Source organism: Neodiprion virginianus, chromosome 5, assembly GCF_021901495.1.
Source record: "Neodiprion virginianus isolate iyNeoVirg1 chromosome 5, iyNeoVirg1.1, whole genome shotgun sequence".
NCBI lineage: Eukaryota > Metazoa > Arthropoda > Insecta > Hymenoptera > Diprionidae > Neodiprion > Neodiprion virginianus.
This window is the reverse complement of record NC_060881.1, coordinates 6,314,256-6,328,553: the sequence shown is the minus strand read 5'-3', so window position 1 is coordinate 6,328,553 and position 14,298 is coordinate 6,314,256. Positions and strand designations below refer to the sequence as shown.

The following is a 14,298-nucleotide window of genomic DNA, read 5'->3' as shown; positions in this document are numbered from 1 at the left end:
CTATAAGTAACCGACTAATCGAAAATGATACGACTTCAGATATGCGATGTGGATTTTTAATTCTACACTATTTTTTTTTGTCCTGATTCGCAGGTTCTGTCGTCCAAGTACACAAAAATAAGTTCATACTAATGACGATTCAATGTTTTGAACTTGTCCCTGAAATAGAACGAGAAATGGAAAATCGTTGGTTCAATAATTGAAATCGTAGAAATTATTGGTACTTTTGCGGTTTACAGTTTTGAATAGTGAAATGGTAGGTACAATTACGAGCTACTATCTGAGGAAAAATTCACGTCATGATACTATGCAATCATAACAAATTGCACGCCCTCGAAATCTGATTTTTTTCATTTGAAAACTATTCCTCAATACCCTAAATATGGGACACTGATACATACATCTCTACTCTCACAAAATTGTGTCGATATAGTGCATCAAGAAATTCGGGCAACACCCGGACAAGGGTTTCGGCAGTTTTTCTTCTCCCTCGTGCGAATGCGGGTGTTTCTACAATGACCGTATACCTGCTTTACTCTCCCTTCCTCACTCCCATGACTCACATTTAGTTAAAAAAGAAAAAAAAAAATGGATCCTAGTATTATTCAGTTTCTTTTCAGGGCCTTTTCTTTCAGGTAATAAGTTTTGTCTCAGAATCTATTTGTACGATCCGGTTCAGACTAATTACACCTCCAAGAGTGCGTAAAAAAGATCTAGAACACCACACGACCAACAGTTAAGGTGGAACAGAAAAAAAAAATGCGGTGAATATTAATCTTTGTATCATTTTATTAAAGGTTACATAGATTAAAAAAACTATATGAAGCTTCTTAAAACTTCGAGTGTATTTTAACACACGTTTGAAGATTACGACCAAAAATTTTTAACATCCAAGTTTCGCAAAACGGCAGCGTTATTAGCTGACCCGTTAAATGTGAAATATGTCTTTAGTCAAAGGCTGACCATATAAGGGCCTAGCCGCTTGAGTCTGGAATCGGCAGAAAAGATGAAGTGCGTATTTCTTGTCTGAAATGTGAAAGCTAAAATCATCATACATCATGCATAGTATTAGAGTTCGAAAACTAAGTTTGGATGTCGGATATTCGGCTGTTCGAAAAGTGACGTCACCCAAATTTTTTTTTCTCTGACGTCATCGGTCTATAGTAATCAGCTAGCCGAATTCCTCAGTCTGGAAACAACCGCGCAGTAGAGCGGACGGGTGAGAATCGCGCTCCGCAGATTTCGAGTACCGGGTTCTCTTCCTCCTGGATCCTGCGCTCCGGGTCCGCTTCCTGGTGAAACTCGACTCCCAGGACAAGCGCTCCTCAGTTTCTGTGCTCCACGTCCGCTACCTGGTGAACCTTAACTTCCAGGAAAAGCGCTCAGTAGTTTCTATGCTCCAGGTCCGCTACCCGGTGAAACTCGACTTCCAGGACTAGCGCTCCGTGGTTCCTTGACTCCGGGTACGCTACCTGGTGAAACTCGTCTTCCTGGACAAGCGCTCCGTAGTTTCTGCGCTCTAGGTCCGCTACCTGGTGAAACTCGACTTTCAGGACAAGCGCTCCGTAGTTTCTGGTTAGCGGTCGTTGAAGGTGGTTGCGGGTGATCGAGGCGAACGAGAATTTGTGCGCGGTGAGTAAAACACTTTTATAACATTTAATGGCAATAGTAATTATATTTTATCTCAAATTTTTTGAACTTGTCACGTTTACAATTATTTATTTAATTCATTTTTTGCGCATGCCCAAATTCAGTGGCTATCAATGCGCTAGTACAAGTTCTATCATTATTTATAATTTTCTCATAATCTTCTTGGTGAAATGTGTCAATACAAAAATTACAATTATCCTTACGCAATATATTTGATGCGTTCTAATACTAGATATATTTATTAATATTCAAGGTATAACCCGAGGTGGTTAGCTGTGGTCGTTGGAGGTGGTTGGCGGTGGTTGGAGATGGTCGAAGGTGGTTAGAGGTGGTTATGGGTGATTGTGCGGGACAAGGAGAAAGACAAGGACGAGAAGGACGCGGATTTATGCATGGTGAGTTTTTTATTTTTATAATATTTTATTCTTAAAACATTTTTATAATATTTGGTGGCCAGGTTGATTATATTTTATCTGAAATTTTTTAAACTTGTCATGTTTACCATAAATTTATTCCAGCACTTTTCAAATATTAATCCTCACGTAATATTTTTGATGTGTTCTGATACTGAAAATATTTATTGCTACTCCAGGTACAACCCGAGGTGGTTATCGGTGGTTGTTCGAGGTGGTTGGCGATTGTTGGAGGTGGTCGGAGGTGGATGAGGAGGAGGACGAACTGAACTGAGTCTCAAAGCCCTGTTGACATAAAAGCAGCTATTCGATAGAAATTATAGTTTATAGTTTACACAGCCCATTGCATGATATTTCATTATAAATACATATGTTTCAATGTATTTAGGAATAATTTATCAAATATACAGAGGTCATGTGCAAATAATAAATGAATTGATTCGACCGCAGTTTGATGTATTCATTAGAGCTTTAACAATAAATTTAAGCTTTGTTACTTCTTTTATTTTACTATGGATAATCGAAAACATTTCCGACTAATCGTGCTGTGGAAGCATAGGGATTAAACCAAATGTAGCAAAAGATTAGAAACAGTGTATGTAGAGTACGGGTATTTTTCTAATAATGCAAATAGAATAGAATACCACGCGTTGCGAATTGGCTTTCCAGTCAGAGATGAATGATGAATTTTAAGGACTGCATTATCGTTGTTGAATACTCTATGCCTCATGGGAAAAGAAAATCTGTAACGACAAACTTGATGCACCGGATCATCGTCGACTTTAACTTTTGAAACGTCCTACCATTTTCGAACGCCTCCTACCTCCCCCTGCCACCTCCGACCATCAACGGCCACTTTCGAGCACCCCCTATCACCTTCTGCCAGCGCCGACCACCTCCTACCATTTCCGAACACCTCCAACCATCCTATTTACCTATATTACCAGATTAGCTATGATATGAAAAGAGAAGAATTATTCATTTCGAAATGGGATTCTATTCGACGCGCGCTCGATATATTCCATAACATTAGTATTCATAATTATTCCAACAACTTTTCATTTGCTCTCTCGATCTTGAATTTTCATAGGCATAGAATCGAAACGTTGTTTTAGCTGGTCGCAAGTGAAGTATCTGCGTTGGGTGGAGGAGCAGAATTGTTTTTCGAAAAGTATTCGGATGGAAAAAAATTCAGAGTAACTGTAATACATCACGGATGCGTCAATTTTGAACGAGATGAAACGGATGCTTCGTATATGAGACAGTACTTAACGCTGCATAGTGATTTGAAGACCTGGAAAGGTGATAGGGAGAGAAAGAACGACGCTTCTTAACATTTCGAGTGTATTTTAACACACATTTGAAAGATACGAGCGAAATTTCTCATCATCCAACTGTCGCAGAACGGCAGCGTTATTAGCCGAGCCGTTCACTGAAAAATATATCCTCAATCAACGGCTGACCATCGAAGGGCCTGGCCGCTTGAGTCTGGAATCGGCAGGAGAGATGAAGTGTGTATTTCTTGTATGAAACGTGAAAACTATAAGCATTATACATCATATCATATCATCATACATCGTACATCGTACATCGTCCATCATACATCATACAACATCATACCTAGTATTACAGTTCGAAACCAAAGTTTGAATTTTCGGATGCTCGGAAAGTGACGTCACCAATCTAAAATCGGCTAGCCGAGTTCCTCAGTCTGGTAACAACCGCGCAGTAGAGCGGACGGATGAGAGTCGCGCTCCGCAAATTTCGAGTACCGGGTTCTCAACCTCACGGATCCCGCGCTTCGGGTCCGCTACGCGGTGAAACTCGGCTTCCAGGATAAGCGCTCCGTGGTTCCTCGTTCATGTTTACAATAAATTATTTCAATTCGTTTTTCGCGCAACCCCAAATTCGGTAGCTGTCAGTCCGCTAATAAAATTTCTCGACTTCCAGGATAAGCGCTCCGTGGTTCCTGGTTCATGTTTACAATAAATTATTTCAATTCGTTTTTCGCGCAACCCCAAATTCGGTAGCTGTCGGTCCGCTAATAAAATTTCTCGACTTCCAGGATAAGCGCTCCGTGGTTCCTGGTTCATGTTTACAATAAATTATTTCAATTCGTTTTTCGCGCAACCCCAAATTCGGTAGCTGTCGGTCCGCTAATAAAATTTCTCGACTTCCAGGATAAGCGCTCCGTGGTTCCTGGTTCATGTTTACAATAAATTATTTCAATTCGTTTTTCGCGCAACCCCAAATTCGGTAGCTGTCGGTCCGCTAATAAAATTTCTCGACTTCCAGGATAAGCGCTCCGTGGTTCCTGGTTCATGTTTACAATAAATTATTTCAATTCGTTTTTCGCGCAACCCCAAATTCGGTAGCTGTCGGTCCGCTAATAAAATTTCTCGACTTCCAGGATAAGCGCTCCGTGGTTCCTGGTTCATGTTTACAATAAATTATTTCAATTCGTTTTTCGCGCAACCCCAAATTCGGTAGCTGTCGGTCCGCTAATAAAATTTCTCGACTTCCAGGATAAGCGCTCCGTGGTTCCTGGTTCATGTTTACAATAAATTATTTCAATTCGTTTTTCGCGCAACCCCAAATTCGGTAGCTGTCGGTCCGCTAATAAAATTTCTCGACTTCCAGGATAAGCGCTCCGTGGTTCCTGGTTCATGTTTACAATAAATTATTTCAATTCGTTTTTCGCGCAACCCCAAATTCGGTAGCTGTCGGTCCGCTAATAAAATTTCTCGACTTCCAGGATAAGCGCTCCGTGGTTCCTGGTTCATGTTTACAATAAATTATTTCAATTCGTTTTTCGCGCAACCCCAAATTCGGTAGCTGTCGGTCCGCTAATAAAATTTCTCGACTTCCAGGATAAGCGCTCCGTGGTTCCTGGTTCATGTTTACAATAAATTATTTCAATTCGTTTTTCGCGCAACCCCAAATTCGGTAGCTGTCGGTCCGCTAATAAAATTTCTCGACTTCCAGGATAAGCGCTCCGTGGTTCCTGGTTCATGTTTACAATAAATTATTTCAATTCGTTTTTCGCGCAACCCCAAATTCGGTAGCTGTCGGTCCGCTAATAAAATTTCTCGACTTCCAGGATAAGCGCTCCGTGGTTCCTGGTTCATGTTTACAATAAATTATTTCAATTCGTTTTTCGCGCAACCCCAAATTCGGTAGCTGTCGGTCCGCTAATAAAATTTCTATAACTTTACAATCTTCTCATAATCTTTTTGGTAAAATCTGTCGATAAAAAAATGATATCAAACCTTACACATTATTTTTGATTTGTTCTCACGCTGAAAATATTTATTAGTATTCGAGGTATAACTCGAGGTGGTCGGCGGTTTTCGTTGGAGGTAGTTAGGGGTGGTTGCGGGTAATCTCGGTGATTCAGGAGGAGGGGGACGAGGATTTGTGCTCGGTGAGTAAAACACTTTTATAATATTTCATGGCAATTGTAATTATATTTTATTTAAAATATTTCAAAGTAGTCATGTTTACAATAAATTATTTCAATTCATTCTTCGCGCAAGCACATATTCAGTAGCTATGAATAAGCTTATACAATTCATTATATTATTAAATAATTATTCAATTGTATTACTCTTTATACAATATTTTTGATGTGTTCCTATACTGAAAATATTTACATTAAATCATTTCAATTCATTTTTCGAGCAAGCACATATTCAGTAGCTATGAATAATCTTTTACAATTTATTATATTATCAATTAATTAATTGATATTCTTATAATATCTGATGGCAATTGTAATTATATTTCATCTGAAATATTACAAACTTGTCACGTTTACAATAAATTATTTCAATTCATTTCTCGTGCAAGCACATATTCAGTAGCTATGAATAATCTTGTACAGTTCATTGTATCATTAATTAATTGATTAATATTCCTATAATATTTAATGGCAATTGTAGTTATATTTCATCTGAAATATTACAAACTTGTCACCTTTACAATAAATTATTTCAATTCATTTTTCGAGCAAGCACAAATTCAGTAGCTACGAATAAGCTTATACAATTTATTATATTATCAATTAATTAATTAATATTCTTATAATATCTGATGGCAATTGTAATTATATTTCATCTGAAATATTACAAACTTGTCACGTTTACAATAAATTATTTCAATTCATTTTTCGAGCAAGCACAAATTCAGTAGCTACGAATAAGCTTATACAATTTATTATATTATTAATTAATTATTTAATCAATTACTCAATTATATTAATCATTACACAATATTTTCGATGTGTTCTTATACGGAAAATATTTATTACAATTCAAGGTATAACCTGAGGTGGTTGAAGGTGGTCGGAGGTGGACGAGGATTTGTGCTGGGTGAGTAAAACACTTTTATAATATTTGATGGCAATTGTAATTATATTTCATCTGAAATATGACAAACTTGTCACGTTTACAATAAATTATTTCAATTCATTTTTCGTGCAAGCACATATTCAGTAGCTATGAATAATCTTGTACAATTTATTATATTATTAATTAATTGATCAATTACATTAATCCTTACACAATATTTTTGATGTGTTCCTATACTAAAAATATTCATTACTATTCCAGGTATTACCCGAGGTGGTCGGAGGTGGACGAGGAGGAGGACGAGCTGGACGAGGAGGAGGACCAGGTGGACGAGGAGGAGGACGAGGTGGACGAGGAGGAGGCGGGGTGGGTCGTGGGAGAGGACCTCTCCTCTCCTCAGAGGAGAGGAGGAGGCGGGTGGGTCGTGGGAGAGGACCTCTCCTCTCCTCAGAGGAGGGGAGGGGGAGGGGCAGGGAAGGGGGAGAGGTGGGCGGGGAGGGGGAGGGGGAGGGGGAGGGGGAGGGGGAGGGGGAGGGGGAGGGAAGGGAAGGGAAGGGTAGGGGAGGGAGGGAGGGAGGGAGGGAGGGAGGGCGGGCGGGAGGGAGGGAGGGAGGGAGGGAGGGTGGGCGGGAGGGCGGGAGGGAGAGAGTGGAGGACGGATGTCGATGCGAGCCCATTAAAGTTAATAGAGCAAAACAACCCCCGCCCGCCCGCCAACCCTCCCCCGCCCCCTCCCCCTCCCCCTCCCCCTCCCCCTCCCCCTCCCCCTCCCCCTCGCCCTCCCCCTCCCCCTCCCCCTCGCCCTCCCCCTCCCCCCTCCCCCTCCCCCTCCCCCTCCCCCTCCCCCTCCCCCTCCCCCTCCCCCTCCCCCTCCCCCTCCCCACCCACCTCTCCCCCTTCCCTGCCCCTCCCCCTCCCCTCCTCTGAGGAGAGGAGAGGTCCTCTCCCACGACCCACCCCGCCTCCTCCTCTCCTCTGAGGAGAGGAGAGGTCCTCTCCCACGACCCACCCCGCCTCCTCCTCGTCCACCTCGTCCTCCTCCTCGTCCACCTGGTCCTCCTCCTCGTCCAGCTCGTCCTCCTCCTCGTCCACCTCCGACCACCTCGGGTAATACCTGGAATAGTAATGAATATTTTTAGTATAGGAACACATCAAAAACATTGTGTAAGGATTAATGTAATTAATCAATTAATTAATGATACAATAAACTGTACAAGATTATTTATAGCTACTGAATATGTGCTTGCACGAGAAATAAATTGAAATAATTTATTGTAAACGTGACAAGTTTGTAATATTTCAGATGAAATATAATTACAATTGCCATCAGATCTTATAAGAATATTAATTAATTAATTGATAATATAATAAATTGTATAAGATTATTCATAGCTACTGAATATGTGCTTGCACGAAAAATGAATTGAAATGATTTAATGTAAATATTTTCAGTATAGGAACACATCAAAAATATTGTATAAGGAGTAATATAATTGATTAATTATTTAATAATATAATGAATTGTATAAGCTTATTCATAGCTACTGAATATGTGCTTGCGCGAAGAATGAATTGAAATAATTTATTGTAAACATGACTACTTTGAAATATTTTAAATAAAATATAATTACAATTGCCATGAAATGTTATAAAAGTGTTTTACTCACCGAGCACAAATCCTCGTCCCCCTCCTCCTGAATCACCGAGATTACCCGCAACCACCCCTAACTACCTCCAACGAAAACCGCCGACCACCTCGAGTTATACCTCGAATACTAATAAATATTTTCAGCGTGAGAACAAATCAAAAATAATGTGTAAGGTTTGATATCATTTTTTTATCGACAGATTTTACCAAAAAGATTGTGAGAAGATTGTAAAGTTATAGAAATTTTATTAGCGGACCGACAGCTACCGAATTTGGGGTTGCGCGAAAAACGAATTGAAATAATTTATTGTAAACATGAACCAGGAACCACGGAGCGCTTATCCTGGAAGTCGAGAAATTTTATTAGCGGACCGACAGCTACCGAATTTGGGGTTGCGCGAAAAACGAATTGAAATAATTTATTGTAAACATGAACCAGGAACCACGGAGCGCTTATCCTGGAAGTCGAGAAATTTTATTAGCGGACCGACAGCTACCGAATTTGGGGTTGCGCGAAAAACGAATTGAAATAATTTATTGTAAACATGAACCAGGAACCACGGAGCGCTTATCCTGGAAGTCGAGAAATTTTATTAGCGGACCGACAGCTACCGAATTTGGGGTTGCGCGAAAAACGAATTGAAATAATTTATTGTAAACATGAACCAGGAACCACGGAGCGCTTATCCTGGAAGTCGAGAAATTTTATTAGCGGACCGACAGCTACCGAATTTGGGGTTGCGCGAAAAACGAATTGAAATAATTTATTGTAAACATGAACCAGGAACCACGGAGCGCTTATCCTGGAAGTCGAGAAATTTTATTAGCGGACCGACAGCTACCGAATTTGGGGTTGCGCGAAAAACGAATTGAAATAATTTATTGTAAACATGAACCAGGAACCACGGAGCGCTTATCCTGGAAGTCGAGAAATTTTATTAGCGGACCGACAGCTACCGAATTTGGGGTTTCGCGAAAAACGAATTGAAATAATTTATTGTAAACATGAACCAGGAACCACGGAGCGCTTATCCTGGAAGTCGAGAAATTTTATTAGCGGACCGACAGCTACCGAATTTGGGGTTGCGCGAAAAACGAATTGAAATAATTTATTGTAAACATGAACCAGGAACCACGGAGCGCTTATCCTGGAAGTCGAGAAATTTTATTAGCGGACCGACAGCTACCGAATTTGGGGTTTCGCGAAAAACGAATTGAAATAATTTATTGTAAACATGAACCAGGAACCACGGAGCGCTTATCCTGGAAGTCGAGAAATTTTATTAGCGGACCGACAGCTACCGAATTTGGGGTTGCGCGAAAAACGAATTGAAATAATTTATTGTAAACATGAACCAGGAACCACGGAGCGCTTATCCTGGAAGTCGAGTTTCACCGCGTAGCGGACCCGAAGCGCGGGATCCGGGAGGTTGAGAACCCGGTACTCGAAATTTGCGGAGCGCGACTCTCAACCGTCCGCTCTACTGCGCGGTTGTTACCAGACTGAGGAACTCGGCTAGCCGATTTTAGATTGGTGACGTCACTTTCCGAACATCCGAAAATTCAAACTTTGGTTTCGAACTGTAATACTAGGGATGATGTTGTATGATGTATGATGTACGATGTACGATGTACGATGTATGATGATATGATATGATGTATAATGCTTATAGTTTTCACGTTTCATACAAGAAATACACACCTCATCCCTCCTGCCGATTCCAGACTCAAGCAGCCAGGCCCTTCGATGGTCAGCCGTTGACTGAATAGATTCTTGCATGCACTATGTCGACGTAATTTTGCGAGAGAAATCGATTGGGCGCAGTCCCAATACGCTGCGATCAACGCATTATAAGTTACAGGCAAAAAACGAGAACCGGCGTTTTCGACATTTTTCAGCTGGTGCTTTTTCGCTCGCCATTTCTCTCCTGTTGGTCCCACGCTCCTTTCGCTGCGTTTTCTGAGTTCCTGGGGGTCCAATTGGTCGGGAAAGGGTCATACGAATCAATTCTGAGACGAAAGATTTTTCGGTCAAAAAAAAAGGAAGGTTAACCCCTTTGTATTTTTGGTGAAAATTTTCGCGATTTTGAAAAGTGCTGGAATAAATTCTTTCTGGCACTAGTCCGACGTAATTTTGGGAGAGAAATCGATTGGGTGCAGTCCCAATAGGCTGCGATCAACGGATCAAAAGTTACAGCCAAAAAACGAGAACCTGTGTTTTCGACATTTTTCAGCTGGTGCTTTTTCGCTCGCCATTTCTCTCCTGTTGGTCCCACGCTCCTTTCGCTGCGTTTTCTGAGTTCCTGGGGGTCCAATTGGTCGGGAAAGGGTCATACGAATCAATTCTGAGACGAAAGATTTTTCGGTCAAAAAAAAAGGAAGGTTAACCCCTTTGTATTTTTGGTGAAAATTTTCGCGATTTTGAAAAGTGCTGGAATAAATTCTTTCTGGCACTAGTCCGACGTAATTTTGGGAGAGAAATCGATTGGGTGCAGTCCCAATAGGCTGCGATCAACGGATCAAAAGTTACAGCCAAAAAACGAGAACCTGTGTTTTCGACATTTTTCAGCTGGTGCTTTTTCGCTCGCCATTTCTCTCCTGTTGGTCCCACGCTCCTTTCGCTGCGTTTTCTGAGTTCCTGGGGGTCCAATTGGTCGGGAAAGGGTCATACGAATCAATTCTGAGACGAAAGATTTTTCGGTCAAAAAAAAAGGAAGGTTAACCCCTTTGTATTTTTGGTGAAAATTTTCGCGATTTTGAAAAGTGCTGGAATAAATTCTTTCTGGCACTAGTCCGACGTAATTTTGGGAGAGAAATCGATTGGGTGCAGTCCCAATAGGCTGCGATCAACGGATCAAAAGTTACAGCCAAAAAACGAGAACCTGTGTTTTCGACATTTTTCAGCTGGTGCTTTTTCGCTCGCCATTTCTCTCCTGTTGGTCCCACGCTCCTTTCGCTGCGTTTTCTGAGTTCCTGGGGGTCCAATTGGTCGGGAAAGGGTCATACGAATCAATTCTGAGACGAAAGATTTTTCGGTCAAAAAAAAAGGAAGGTTAACCCCTTTGTATTTTTGGTGAAAATTTTCGCGATTTTGAAAAGTGCTGGAATAAATTCTTTCTGGCACTAGTCCGACGTAATTTTGGGAGAGAAATCGATTGGGTGCAGTCCCAATAGGCTGCGATCAACGGATCAAAAGTTACAGCCAAAAAACGAGAACCTGTGTTTTCGACATTTTTCAGCTGGTGCTTTTTCGCTCGCCATTTCTCTCCTGTTGGTCCCACGCTCCTTTCGCTGCGTTTTCTGAGTTCCTGGGGGTCCAATTGGTCGGGAAAGGGTCATACGAATCAATTCTGAGACGAAAGATTTTTCGGTCAAAAAAAAAGGAAGGTTAACCCCTTTGTATTTTTGGTGAAAATTTTCGCGATTTTGAAAAGTGCTGGAATAAATTCTTTCTGGCACTAGTCCGACGTAATTTTGGGAGAGAAATCGATTGGGTGCAGTCCCAATAGGCTGCGATCAACGGATCAAAAGTTACAGCCAAAAAACGAGAACCTGTGTTTTCGACATTTTTCAGCTGGTGCTTTTTCGCTCGCCATTTCTCTCCTGTTGGTCCCACGCTCCTTTCGCTGCGTTTTCTGAGTTCCTGGGGGTCCAATTGGTCGGGAAAGGGTCATACGAATCAATTCTGAGACGAAAGATTTTTCGGTCAAAAAAAAAGGAAGGTTAACCCCTTTGTATTTTTGGTGAAAATTTTCGCGATTTTGAAAAGTGCTGGAATAAATTCTTTCTGGCACTAGTCCGACGTAATTTTGGGAGAGAAATCGATTGGGTGCAGTCCCAATAGGCTGCGATCAACGGATCAAAAGTTACAGCCAAAAAACGAGAACCTGTGTTTTCGACATTTTTCAGCTGGTGCTTTTTCGCTCGCCATTTCTCTCCTGTTGGTCCCACGCTCCTTTCGCTGCGTTTTCTGAGTTCCTGGGGGTCCAATTGGTCGGGAAAGGGTCATACGAATCAATTCTGAGACGAAAGATTTTTCGGTCAAAAAAAAAGGAAGGTTAACCCCTTTGTATTTTTGGTGAAAATTTTCGCGATTTTGAAAAGTGCTGGAATAAATTCTTTCTGGCACTAGTCCGACGTAATTTTGGGAGAGAAATCGATTGGGTGCAGTCCCAATAGGCTGCGATCAACGGATCAAAAGTTACAGCCAAAAAACGAGAACCTGTGTTTTCGACATTTTTCAGCTGGTGCTTTTTCGCTCGCCATTTCTCTCCTGTTGGTCCCACGCTCCTTTCGCTGCGTTTTCTGAGTTCCTGGGGGTCCAATTGGTCGGGAAAGGGTCATACGAATCAATTCTGAGACGAAAGATTTTTCGGTCAAAAAAAAAGGAAGGTTAACCCCTTTGTATTTTTGGTGAAAATTTTCGCGATTTTGAAAAGTGCTGGAATAAATTCTTTCTGGCACTAGTCCGACGTAATTTTGGGAGAGAAATCGATTGGGTGCAGTCCCAATAGGCTGCGATCAACGGATCAAAAGTTACAGCCAAAAAACGAGAACCTGTGTTTTCGACATTTTTCAGCTGGTGCTTTTTCGCTCGCCATTTCTCTCCTGTTGGTCCCACGCTCCTTTCGCTGCGTTTTCTGAGTTCCTGGGGGTCCAATTGGTCGGGAAAGGGTCATACGAATCAATTCTGAGACGAAAGATTTTTCGGTCAAAAAAAAAGGAAGGTTAACCCCTTTGTATTTTTGGTGAAAATTTTCGCGATTTTGAAAAGTGCTGGAATAAATTCTTTCTGGCACTAGTCCGACGTAATTTTGGGAGAGAAATCGATTGGGTGCAGTCCCAATAGGCTGCGATCAACGGATCAAAAGTTACAGCCAAAAAACGAGAACCTGTGTTTTCGACATTTTTCAGCTGGTGCTTTTTCGCTCGCCATTTCTCTCCTGTTGGTCCCACGCTCCTTTCGCTGCGTTTTCTGAGTTCCTGGGGGTCCAATTGGTCGGGAAAGGGTCATACGAATCAATTCTGAGACGAAAGATTTTTCGGTCAAAAAAAAAGGAAGGTTAACCCCTTTGTATTTTTGGTGAAAATTTTCGCGATTTTGAAAAGTGCTGGAATAAATTCTTTCTGGCACTAGTCCGACGTAATTTTGGGAGAGAAATCGATTGGGTGCAGTCCCAATAGGCTGCGATCAACGGATCAAAAGTTACAGCCAAAAAACGAGAACCTGTGTTTTCGACATTTTTCAGCTGGTGCTTTTTCGCTCGCCATTTCTCTCCTGTTGGTCCCACGCTCCTTTCGCTGCGTTTTCTGAGTTCCTGGGGGTCCAATTGGTCGGGAAAGGGTCATACGAATCAATTCTGAGACGAAAGATTTTTCGGTCAAAAAAAAAGGAAGGTTAACCCCTTTGTATTTTTGGTGAAAATTTTCGCGATTTTGAAAAGTGCTGGAATAAATTCTTTCTGGCACTAGTCCGACGTAATTTTGGGAGAGAAATCGATTGGGTGCAGTCCCAATAGGCTGCGATCAACGGATCAAAAGTTACAGCCAAAAAACGAGAACCTGTGTTTTCGACATTTTTCAGCTGGTGCTTTTTCGCTCGCCATTTCTCTCCTGTTGGTCCCACGCTCCTTTCGCTGCGTTTTCTGAGTTCCTGGGGGTCCAATTGGTCGGGAAAGGGTCATACGAATCAATTCTGAGACGAAAGATTTTTCGGTCAAAAAAAAAGGAAGGTTAACCCCTTTGTATTTTTGGTGAAAATTTTCGCGATTTTGAAAAGTGCTGGAATAAATTCTTTCTGGCACTAGTCCGACGTAATTTTGGGAGAGAAATCGATTGGGTGCAGTCCCAATAGGCTGCGATCAACGGATCAAAAGTTACAGCCAAAAAACGAGAACCTGTGTTTTCGACATTTTTCAGCTGGTGCTTTTTCGCTCGCCATTTCTCTCCTGTTGGTCCCACGCTCCTTTCGCTGCGTTTTCTGAGTTCCTGGGGGTCCAATTGGTCGGGAAAGGGTCATACGAATCAATTCTGAGACGAAAGATTTTTCGGTCAAAAAAAAAGGAAGGTTAACCCCTTTGTATTTTTGGTGAAAATTTTCGCGATTTTGAAAAGTGCTGGAATAAATTCTTTCTGGCACTAGTCCGACGTAATTTTGGGAGAGAAATCGATTGGGTGCAGTCCCAATAGGCTGCGATCAACGGATCAAAAGTTACAGCCAAAAAACGAGAACCTGTGT

At 41.6% G+C, this 14,298-nt stretch overlaps 1 long non-coding RNA gene across 2 annotated transcripts; it reads left to right on the top strand.

Moving 5' to 3' along the window:
- Positions 1 to 1,361: 1,361 nt before the first annotated feature.
- On the top strand, positions 1,362 to 5,411 carry LOC124304771 (uncharacterized). 2 transcript variants are annotated; one of them, XR_006908270.1, is made up of 3 exons: positions 1,362 to 1,632; positions 1,904 to 2,045; positions 5,388 to 5,411. It is a non-coding gene; the product is annotated as an uncharacterized LOC124304771 (long non-coding RNA). The 2 variants fall into 2 exon arrangements; XR_006908269.1 differs by lacking the exon at positions 5,388 to 5,411 and adding an exon at positions 2,243 to 2,254.
- Positions 5,412 to 14,298: the final 8,887 nt, after the last annotated feature.